Consider the following 12,814-nt stretch of genomic DNA (forward strand, 5'->3'; position numbering starts at 1 on the left):
AGGGAGAAGACATTTAAATTATCACTTCACATCCATCAGGATGGATGGCTATTATATTTAAAAAAAAGTGTTGATGAGGATATAGAGAAATTGAAACACTTGCATACTGTTGGTGGAAATGCAAAATGGTACAGCTACTGTGGAAACCAGTATGGTGATTCCTCAAAAAATTAAAAATAGAACTACCATATGATCCACCAATTCTACTTCTGGGTAGATATCCAAAAGAACTGCAAGTAAAATCTTGAAAAAATAGTTGTACACTCATGTTATTTCACAAACAACCCAAGTGTCCATCAATGAATGGATAAAGAAAGTGTAGTATACACATACAACGAAATATTATTCAGCATTAAAGACAAAGGAATTATGACACTTGCTAAAATAGGAATTTTAGCAAGTGTCATAATTCCTTTGTCTTTAATGCTGAATAATATTTGAGGACATTATGCTACATGAAATAAGCCAAATACAAAGACAGACACTGTATGATTCCACTTATATCACTTACATATGAAGTATCCAGAGTAGTCAGGTTCATTGAAACAGAAAGTAGAAGGGTAGTGGCTAAGGGCTGGAGGGAGGGGGTAATGGGGAATTTTTGTTTAATGGACATAGAGTTTCAGTTTTGTAAGACAGAAGTTGTGGAGATTGGTTGCAAAACCATGTGAATATCATTAACACTACTGAACTGTACACTTAAAAATGGTTAAGATGGTGAATTTTATGTAAGTGTGTTTTACAATTAAAATGTTTAAATTACATTAAATACATTCTTATAATCATTAGAAGAAAATATAGGTAAAATATATCAAATGCAAGTGTGACAGCAAAGGTAAAATCGTAACAGAGAATGTCTGTGTGTACAAAGAATGTGATAATGCTGATTATCTGTTGGCCTTTGTGTTATGGTTACTTTTTAAAATCTTTGATTTGTTATTTTTTCTGTAATAAACATTATTGAGTTACATAATGAGGAAATGAAATAAATAATTTTTAATTGGGAAAAATGAAATATTGTGGGTTTTTAAAAATTCTTTCATTCACCTAAGACCGAATAATTATAAAACTCAGTGTTGGTAAAGATATGAAAACAGCTACTCTTATACACTGCTATGGGAATATCATCTGATACAACCTTTCTGAAAGGCAATTTAGTCACCTGTACAGGCCAAAATTGATCGGTGGTTTCTGTCTCTTTATCTGAATGAATTGCTTTTTGTTTGTTTGTTTGTTTTTTGTTTTTTTTTGAGATGGAGTCTCACTCTGTCACTCAGGCTGGAGGGCAGTGCTCCATCTCAGTTCATCAGCAACACACATGAAGCTACTTACTATGGTGGAGCCATTTGCTATCACTTTAACATCTTGTCAAAAAACAAGGGCATATGTGGAAAAACTGAAAAATGACTGATAAAGGGCCAACTTAAAAAATAGAAAGGAGATACCTGAATGACTACTGGGTAAATAAAAAAATAAAGACAGAAATAAAGATCTTCTTTGAAACCAATGAGAACAAAGACAGAACATACCAGAATCTCTGGGACACATTTAAAGCAGTGTGTAGAGGAAATTTATAGCACTAAATGCCCACAAGAGAAAGCAGGAAAGATATAAAATCGATACCCTAATATCACGATTTAAAAAACTAGAGAAGCAAGAGCAAACAAATTCAAAAGCTAGCAGAAGACAAGAAATAGCTAAGATCAGAGCAGAACTGAAGGAGATAGAGACACAGAAAACCCTTAAAAAAATCAGTGAATCCAGGAGCTGGTTTTTTGAAAAGATCAACAAATAGACAGCTAGCCAGACTAATAAAGAAGAAAAGAGAGGGCCAGGAGTGGTGGCTCATGCCTGTAATCCCAGCACTTTGGGAGGCCGAGGCAGGTGGATCATATGAGGTCTGGAGTTCTAGACCAGCCTGACCAACATGTAGAAACCCCGTCTCTACTAAAAACACAAAAAATTAGCCAGGCATGGTGGCACATGCCTGTAATCCCAGCTACTTGGGAGGCTAAGGCAGTAGAATCACTTGAACCTGGGAGGCGGAGGTGGTGGTGAGCTGAGATCAACAAGAGTGAAACTCCATCTCAAAAAAAAAAGTCTGGGTGAGGTGGCTTATGCCTGTAATCCTAGCACTTTGGGAGGCCAAGGTGAGTGGATCACAAGGTCAGGAGATAGAGACCATTCTAGCTACATGGAGAAATCCCGTCTCTACTAAAAATACAAAATCAGCTGGGCGTGCCTGTAATCCCAGCTACTCAGGAGGCTGAGGCAGGAGAATAGCTTGAACTTGGGAGGCGGAGGTTGCAATGAGCCGGGATCATGCCATTGCGCTCCAGCCTGGGCAAAAAGAGAAACACTCAATCTCAAAAAAAAAAAAAAAAAAGAAGAAGAAAAGACAAAAGAATCAAATAAACACAATAAAAAATGATAAAGGCAGTATCACTACCTATCCCACAGAAATACAAACTACCATTAGAGAATACTATAAACACCTCTACACAAATAAACTAGAAAATCTAGAAGAAATGGATAAATTCCTGGACACGTACACCCCCCCAAGACTGAACAAGGAAGAGGTCGAATCCCTGAATAGACCAATTAGTTCTGAAATTAAGGCAATAATTAACAACCTAACCAACCAAAAGAGTCCAGGACCTGATGGTTTCACAGCTGAATTCTACCAATTTCCTTCTGAAATGATTCCAAACAATAGAAGAAGAGGGAATCCTCCCTAACTCATTTTCTGAGGCCAGCATCATCCTGGTACCAAAACCTGGCAGAGACACAATAAAACAAGAAAATTTCAGGCCAATATCCCTGATGAACATCAATGCGAAAATCCTCAATAAAATACTGGCAAACTGAATCCAGCAGCACATCAAAAAGCTTATCCACCAATATCAAGTTGGCTTTATCCCTGGGATGCAAGGTTGGTTCAACATATGCAAATCAATAAATGTAATCCATCACATAAACAGAACCAATGACAAAAACCACATGATTATCTCAATAGATGCAGAAAAGGCCTTCAACAAAATTCAGCATCCCTTCATGCTAAACAGTCTCAATAAACTAGGTATTGATGGAACGTATCTCGAAATAATAAGAGCTATTTATGACAAACCCACAGCCAATATCATACTGAATGGGCAAAAGCTGGAAGCATTCCCTTTGAAAACCAGTGTAAGACAAGGATGCCTTCTCACACACTCCTATTCAATATAGTATCGGAAGTTCTGGCCAGGGCAATCAGGCAAGGGAAAGAAATAAAGGTATTCAATTAGGAAAAGAGGAAGTAAAATTGTCTCTGTCTACAGATAACATGGTTGTATATTTAGCAAATCCCATTGTCTTAGCCCAAAATATCCTTAAGCTGATAAGCAACTTCAGCAAAATCTCAGGATACAAAATCAATGTGCAGAAATCACAAGCATTCCTATACACTCATAATAGACCAATAGAAAGCCAAGTCATGAGTGAACTCCCATTCACAATTGTTACAAAAAGAATAAAATATCTAGGAATACAACTTACAAGGGATGTGAAGGACCTCTTCAAGGAGAACTATAAACCACTGCTCAAGAAAATAAGAGAGGACACAAACAGATGGAAAAACATTCCATGCTCATGGATAGGAAGAATCAATATCCTGAAAATGGACATACTGCCCAAAGGAATTTATAGATATGATGCCATCTCCATCAAGTTACTACCGACTTTCTTCACAGAATTGGAAAAAACAAAATTTCATATGGAACCAGAAACAGCTTGCATAGCCAAGACAATCCTAAACAAAAAGAACAAAGTTGGAGGCATGACACTACCTGACTTCAAATTATACTACAAGGCTACAGTAACAAAAACAGCATGGTGCCATACCAAAACAGATATATAGACCAATGTAACAGAACAGAGGCCTCAGAAATAACACCACACATCTACCACCGTATGATCTTTGACAAACCTGACAAAAACAAGCAACGGAGAAAGGATTTTCTATTCAATACATGGTGTTGGGAAAACTGGCTAGCCATATGCAGAAAGCTAAAACTGGATCTCTTCCTTATATCTTACATAAAAATAACTCAAGATGGATTAATTATATTCCTTTTTCCATTTTTTTTCTACTGAGAAAAATATTATTTGAATGTTGCAGCTTAATGCTTCAGGATCTTGTCCAAACAGAAACATTGAGCTTGTTGGTTTGTGTTTCCCTAATTATCTCCTTTCTATTTTTTTCTTTGAAAATATAAAAATATTTTATCCCATTTCATCATCCCCTGGGAGACAAATACTTAATGGTATCTGATCTTTATATATATATATATACTTTAAGTTCTGGGGTACATGTGCAGAATATGCATGTTTGTTATTCAGGTGTACATGTGCCATGGTGGTTTGCTGCACCCATCAACCCATCATCTACATTTGGTATTTCTCCGAATGCTATCCCTCCCCTAGCTCCCCACCCCCTGACAGGTCCCAGTGTGTGATGTTCCCTTCCCTGTGTCCATGTGTTCTCATTGTTCAACTCCCACTTAGGAGTGATAATGTGGTGTTTGGTTTTCTGTTCTCATGTTAGTTTGCTGAAAATGATTTAAATATTTAAACATTTAAATATAATTAAATGTAAGACCTAAAGCCATAATAAACCTTAGAAGAAAACCTAGGCAGTACCATTCAGGACATAGGTATGGGCAAAGACCTCATGAGTAAAACACCAAAAGCAATGGTAACAAAAGCCAAAATGGACAAATAGGATCTAATTAAACTTAAGAGCTTCTGCACAGCAAAGGAAGCTATCATTGAAGTTAACAGGCAACCTACAGAATGGGAGAAAATTTTTGGAATCTCTCCATCTGACAAAAGGCTAATATCCAGACTATACAAAGAATTTAAACAAATTTACAAGAAAAAGCAAACAGCCCCATCAAAAAGTGGGCTAGGGATATTAACAAACACTTCTCAAAAGAAGACATTTATGCAGTCAACAAACATATTTAAAAAAAGCTCATCATCACTGGTCATTAGAGAAATGCAAATCAAAACCACATTGAGATACTCTCTCATACCAGTTAGAATGGTGATCATTAAAAAGTCAGGAAACAACAGATGCTGGAGAGGATGTGGATTAACAGGAACACTTTTATACTGTGAATAGGAGTGTAAATTAGTTCAACCATTGTGGAAGACAGTGTGGCGATTCCTCAAGGATCTAGAACTAGAAATACCAGCACTTTGGGAGGCCGAGGTGAGCGGATCACCCAAAGTGCATCATTTGACCCAGCAATCCCATTATTGGGTATATACCCAAAGGATTATAAATCATTCTACTATAAAGACACATGCACACTTATGTTTATTGGGGCACTGTTCATAATAGCAACGACTTGGAACCAACACAAATGCCCATCAATGATAGACTGGATAAAGAAAATATGGCACATATACACCATGGAATACTATGCAGCCATAAAAAAGATGACTTCATGTCCTTTGTAGATACATGGATGAAGCTGGAAACCATCATTTTCAGCAAACTAACATGAGAACAGAAAACCAAACACCACGTTATCACTCCTAAGTGGGAGCTGAACAATGAGAACACATGGACACAGGGAAGGGAACATCACACACTGGGACCTGTCAGGGGGTGGGGAGCTAGGGGAGGGATAGCATTCGGAGAAATACCAAATGTAGATGATGGGTTGATGGGCGCAGCAAACCACCATGGCACATGTACACCTGAGTAACAAACCTGCATATTCTGCACGTGTACGTCTCCCAGGGGATGATGAAATGGGATAAAATATTTTTATATTTTCAAAGAAAAAAATAGAAAGGAGATAATTAGGAAAACAGAAATCAACAAGCTCAATGTTTCTGTTTAGACAAGATCCTGAAGCATTAAGCTGCAACATTTAAATAATATTTTTCTCAGTAGAAAAAAATGGAAAAAGGAATATAATACTGTAATACTGACAGAATATCAAATTTATATTACTTGAAAAAGTTAAAAAAAATTAGTAAGATCTAGGACTACCTAATTAGACAGAATCTTAAATCTGACATCCCTAAAGATACAGTTTTCTTAATCTAAACATTGATTTCTAGTGCCTATGGTCTGATAAAAATAGATGTTAACAAACAAAATAGAGCTAATTTGTGTCATAAGAATTAAACCGCAGTCTGTTTCTGCAAAAAATGATTTAATCTGCTAATGCCTGGGGTAAAGGATTTATAGCAATTTTTCAAATAGGAATGGTTCCAAATACTAGCTTTTTCCAGATATTTTCCCCAAGGACTTATTGTAAGAGAACTGCAATTGATGTTTAAATGGAGAAGATGACTGCCTACATGGATGATTCAGGAGAGTACCAAAACCATCTATCTTACTAATGCCAACAGATTCATTATCTTCCTTCCGCCATTCTCTGGGTATTTTCTGAATGGAATAAGCCTTAAAAAAAACAGTTTAATTTCCACTGCAAACTCTTTAAGGAGAATGACACATTAAATCCTGTTTTAAACTAAATGTTTATTTCTCCTGAAAAATTCATATGTTGAAATTTAACCCCCAAAGTGATAGTATTTGGAGGTGGGGTCTTTGAGAAGAATTGGTCATGAGGGTGGAGTGGGATTAGTGTCTTTATAAGGAGAAGAGTTTGTTCTCTCTTTTTCTGTCTCCCTATCCCCTTCTTTTCCTCTCGGGCACATGAGGATACATGGAGAAGATGGCCAACTGCAAACCAGGAAGTGAGTCCTGTCTACACACTAGATCTGCCAGCACCTTTATCTTAGACTTCCCAGCCTCCAGAACCGTGAGAAATAAACATCTATTGTTTAAGCTGCGCAGTCTATTGTAGTCTCTTATAGTAGCTGGAATTGACTAAGTGAAGTCAGCTCCACTGAGGATAAGTTACTCTTTTGATAAGGAAGGAGCCATCCAATGTCGATGCATGGAACACAGGGATCACTAGGACGCAGGGGTGGAAAGAGGGATAAAATAGCAAAGAAAATGATGGTGGAGCAGACAAACTTGTTCTACACCTTAACTTGACTTCCCAAGACAGACTCTGGCTTCCAGTTAGGCTTTTTCTGTTCCCGTTCTCAGTGTCTGTATCTTCCCACTTTATGCTGGTTGATCAAGAGATGGAAAGTGGAGCAGGCAAGAAGTTCATAAAATTTTAATGTTGTAAATTATAGCATTGTTTAACAGTCAAAAAGTTGAAAAATAATGGTCCTTCTTAACTCCAGCGAGAAATCAGTGAGTGAGATGGCACAGGCCAGCTTTCAGAGAGGCAGACTGTGAGTCAGAGACGAGCAGGTAGGAAGTTCATTAGGTATGCTCCAAGGATCATCACCTAGGACAGGAAAGCAAGGAAAGGGAAGGGACTGGCAGACGGAGAAGTGGAGACTTGATGGATTCTCAATGAAACCCTCAGCCCTCTGGATTATTCTGAAGAAGGGATGACCCATCAAGGATGCCTTGAATTGGGGCAAGAAGGCTAGGCCTTTATACCTCCACATTGACTAGTGATTGGATGCAGACCATCCTCAGAAAGGGTCTGTCACCTTAGGCAAGGAATCTCTCTTCAACTGAGAAAATCCCTGAAAAGAACTGACAACTAAGGGTTGTCTTGTCCACAGCATTCCTTGCTTCTAGAGGAATAAAACCTTCAGTCCTGAAGGGAGAATCTGAGCAGTGTATCACAGTGACCATCACAGAGAAAACTCGTACCTACCACAAAGCTTACTGTCTGCAATGACTCAACAAACATTTGTTTAATAAATGAAAATCCTGTTCTCTCTTGCAAATTGTCCCTCCTTCCCAACAGAAAAATAAATACAATATTATTAAAGTTTTTATAGATGAACGATTGTCTTCGATAACTAGTTTTTCTCCTGTGAAAGACTGGCAAGATATCGTTCTGTAGCTATACCTGTGGCCAAGGAAAATGGCATTATGTGACAAATATCTGTAAGAGTCTGCTGTAACTTAATGTACATTTAGTTTTGAATTTTTGTAAAAAAGAGTTCACATTTTGAAGCCATGTTAAACATGTAGAAAACTTACAAAGAGAGAACAAAGAAGTTTTGTTATTTGAACAGTTTGAGAGTAAGTTGCAGACCTGATGCTGTAATACCCCTATACTTTAGTGTGTTTTTCCTATAGACAAAGATACTCTCCTATTTAACCAGAACGCAATTACTCAAGATCAGGGAGTTAACATCACCACATTACTATGATCTAATTCTTAGACCATGTTCAAGTTTTGCCGAATGTTCCAATGTAATTTATAATAAAAGAATCCAGTCCAAAATCAAGTACCGCATTTAGTTCGTCTCTTCAGTTCTCTTTAATCTGGAACCATTCCTATCTTTCCTTTACTTTCAGGACCTGACACTTTTGAAGATTATAGAGTAATTTTTATACAGTAATTTTTATAATGTCCCCCAATTTAGCTTTGTCTGATATTACCTTATGATAAGGTTATGCTTTTTTGGCAGGAATCTCAGTGAAACAATGCTGTGTTCTCATTGCATTCTATCAGAGGGTCTACATTTTCAATCTGTTTTATTACTGAGATGTTCACTTTGATTATTTGATTAAAATGATGTCTTCTAGGCTCCTCTATTGTAAATTAACCCCTTTTCCCTTTTTTATTCATAAATAATTTTCAGGAAGTACTTTGAGGCTAAATAAATATCTCATTCTCCACAAAGTATGAACTTACTTATTATATGACGTTATACTTATTATGTGACTTATTATATGATTATGAACTCATGGATTTATGCTTTAATTTATTACTATTATTTTCTTTGATGTTCAAATTGTTCCAGATTTATCTAGTGGTGTACACTTAAAGCTGACTTCTGAGTCATTTTTACTTGATGCCTGCACAATTTTGGGGGACGCTTCTTTACTTTTTAGCCTAGTAAGACGTTCCAGGTTGATCTTCTATTTCCTCTGCCCTAATTCTGAAATCAGCCATTTCTCTGAGCTCTATTTTATTTATTTTTCATTTTTTGAGACAGAGTCCCTCCTTTTTATTCAGGCTGGAGTACAGTGGTTCCAGCATAGCTCACTGCAGCCTTGAACTCCTGGGTTCAAGCATACTCTCACTTTAGCCTCCTGAGTAGCAGGGACTACAGGTATGCACTATCACACCTGTCTAATTTCTTTCTTTCTTTCTTTCTTTTTTTTTTTTTGAGATGGAGTCTTGCTCTGTCACAAGGCTGGAGTGCAGTGGCACAATCTCGGCTCACTGCAACTTCTACCTCCTGGGTTCAAGCGATTCTTCCACCTCAGCCTCCCTAGTAGCTGGGACCACAGGTGTGCGCAACCATGCCCAGCTAATTTTTTGTATTTTTAGTATAAACAGGGTTTCACCATGTTGGTCAGGATGGTCTCGATCTCTTGACTTCGTGATCCACCCGCCTTGGCCTCCCAAAGTGCTGGGATTACAGGCATGAGGCACTGCACCCGGCCAAATTTCTAAAAAATTATTTTTGTAGAGACAGGGTCTTGCTACGTTGTTGACATGGTTTGGCTGTGTGTCCCCACCTCATCTTGTAGATCCCATAATTCCCATGTTGTGGGAGGGACCTGATGGGAGATGATTGAATCATGGGGGTGGGTCTTTCCCATGCTGTTCTCATGATACGGAATGAGTCTCATGAGATTTGAGGATTTATTAAAATCAGGAGTTACTCTGCACAAGCTATCTCTTTGACTGCCACCATCCACGTAAGATGTGACTTATTCTGTCTTGCTTTCCTCCATGATTGTGAGGCCTCCCCAGCCACGTGGAACTGTAAGTCCATTAAACCCCTTCTTTCCAGTCTTGAGTATGTCTTTATCAGAAGTATGAAAACAGACTAATAAAGTAAATTGGCACCAGTAGAGTGGGGCATTGATGAAAAGATACCCAAAAATGTGAAAGCAACTTTGGAACTGGGTAACAGGCGGAGGGTGGAACAGTTTGGAGGGCTCAGAAGAAGACAGGAAAATGTGGGAAAGTTTGGAACTTCCTAGAGACCCACTGAATGGCTTTGACAAAAATACTGATAGTGACATGAAGCGTAAGGTCCAGGCTGAGGTGGTCTCAGATGGAGATGAGGGACTTATTGGGAACCAGAGCAAAGGTGACTCTTGTTATGTTTTAGCAAAAAGACTGGCAGCATTTTGCCACTGCCCTAGAGATTTGTGGAACTTTGAACTTGAGAGAAATGGTTTAAGGTATCTGGCAGAAGAAATGTCTAAACAGTGAAGTATTTAAGAGGCAACTTGAATGCTGTCGAGGGCTTTCAGTTTTATAAGGGAAGCAGAGCATAATAGTTCAGAAAATTTGCAGCTTGACAATGTGATAGATAAGAAAATCCCATTTTCGGGGAGAAATCCAAGCCAGCTTCCGAAATTTGCATGAGTAATGAGGAGCCAAATAATCCCCATGACAATAGGGAATATGTCCCCAGGGCATATCAGAGGTCTTTACAGTAACCCCTCTCATCAAAGGCCTGGAGGCCTAGGAGGAAAAAGTGGGTTCATGGGCCAGGCCCAGGGTCCCCATGCTGTGTGCAGTCTAGGGACTTGGTGCTCTGCATCCCAGCTGCTCCAGCTATGGCCAAAACAGGCCAATATAGAGCTCGGGCTGTGGCTTCAGAGGATGCAAGCCTCAAGCCTTGGCAGCTTCCAACGTGGTGTTGAGCCTGTGAGTGCACTGAAGTCAAGAACTGAGGTTTGGGAACCTCTACCTAGATTTCAGAAGATGTATGGAAATGCCTGGATTCCCAGGCAGAAGTTTGCTGTAGGGGTGGGGTCCTCATGGAGAACCTCTGCTAGGGCAGTGCAGAAGGAAAATGTAGGGTGGGAGCCCCCACACAGAGTCCCTACTGGGGAACCAGCTAATAAAGCTGTGAGAATAGGTCCACCGTCCTCCAGACCCCAGAATGGTAGATCCACTGACAGCTTGCACTGTGGGCCTGGAAAAGCTGCAGACACTCAGTGCCAGCCAGTGAAGCCAGCTAGGAGGGAGGATGTACCCTACAAAGTCACAGGGGTGGAGCTGCCCAGTACTATGGGAACCTACCTCTTGCATCAGTATGACCTGGATGTGAGACATGGAGTTGAAGGAGATCATTTTGGAGCTTTAAGATTTGACTGCCTCACTGGATTTTGAACCTGCATTGGGCCTGTAGTCCCTTTGTTTTGGCCAATTTCTCCCATTTGGAATGACTGTATTTACCCAATGCCTGTATGTCTATTGTATCTAGGAATTAACTAACTTGCTTTTGATTTTACAGACTCATAGGTGGAAGGGACTTACTCGCTTTGTCTCAGATGAGACTTTGGACTGTGGACTTTTGAGTAAATGCTGAAATGAATTGAGACTTTAGGGGACTGTTTGGAGGCATGATTGGTTTTGAAATGTGAAGATATGAGATTTGGGAGGGGCCAGGGAGAGAATGATACGGTTTGGCTCTGTGTTTCCACCCAAATGTCGTCTTGTAGCTCCCATAATTCCCATGTGTTGTCAGAAGGACCCAGTAGGAGATGATTGAATCAAGTGGGTGGGTCTTTCCCATGCTATTCTCACGATAGTGAACGGGTCTCATGAGATCTGATGGTTTTAAAAACAGGAGTTTCTCTGCACAAGCTCTGTCTTTGCTTGTCACCATCCATGTAAGACATAACTTGCTTCTCCTTGCTTTCTGCCATGCTTGTGAGGCTTCCCCATCCATGTTGAACTGTAAGTTTATTAAACCTCTTTTTCTTTCCAGTCTCTGGTATGTCTTTAGCAGCAGTGTGAAAATGGACTAATACAGTTGTCTAGGCTGGTTTTGAGCTCCTGGGCTCAAGCTATCCTCCTGGCTTGACCTCCCAAAGTGTTGGGATTGCATGGGTGAGCCGCCACACCTGGCCCATGTCTCTGAGCTCTATTTAAGGTCCCCTCTCCATTAGGGCACTTCACCCATCATAAGGATGTAAAAGTATGCTAAAGAAGAGTTTGTGAAAACTATATAATGGAGTGTTTCTTGCTTGTTAAGTTTGAAAATTACAACACTCTGCTTAAAATTCTAAGCTCCAAAGGTATAGACGTCATAGGTTTATTCCAATATCTTTACTGCATAGATGTGTATCTTTAGTATATCTAGGAAGTAGTGTAAAGTGACTAGTATCATAACACAGTACAATTTATATAGTGAAGGCCTGTAAAAGGTGATAAACTCCATTTAAAACTGCTCTGTGGTAAGATTTGTGATTGCCAGTTCAGCAGCAGAAGTGTGATGGACTTTGAACAGAATAGATGACTTGGGTTTGTGACTCAGCAGAGTCCTTTAGTAAGAAAAGAATCTCCACCTCACAAGGTTGTGTAAATATTGAATTGGCTCCCATAGAGCTGCCATGTAAACTGTAAAGGGCTATTTTAATATAAAATATTATTTTAAAATGCTAACAGTCACATAACTGTTAAAACTTCAAAAAGTGAACTTGGTTTTCTCAAGAAAAGAAAAACCAATGTGACAAAAAAATAAAAAACAGAGCAAAACAAAACAAAAACTACCAACCAAACAAAAAAACTGGTAACACTGTTAGCCTTTTAAAATGGTGAGATTGTATTTATAGGCTTCTTTTTTCACAGAACCTTAATAGAACTCAAATTGCAATTGTGCTGAAATCTCTCTAATGATTGCCATTATTGCTTAACCTTCTTACATGCTTTGTTAAATTCACGATATTTTATTATTTGAGGTCATCTACAGATAAATTGCTTGTTCAATTGTTAAAATTTCTGAGAGTAAA

Source organism: Aotus nancymaae, unplaced genomic scaffold (genome assembly GCF_030222135.1).
Source record: "Aotus nancymaae isolate 86718 unplaced genomic scaffold, 86718_ANA_hifiasm-v0.15.2.pri h1tg000008l, whole genome shotgun sequence".
Lineage (NCBI taxonomy): Eukaryota > Metazoa > Chordata > Mammalia > Primates > Aotidae > Aotus > Aotus nancymaae.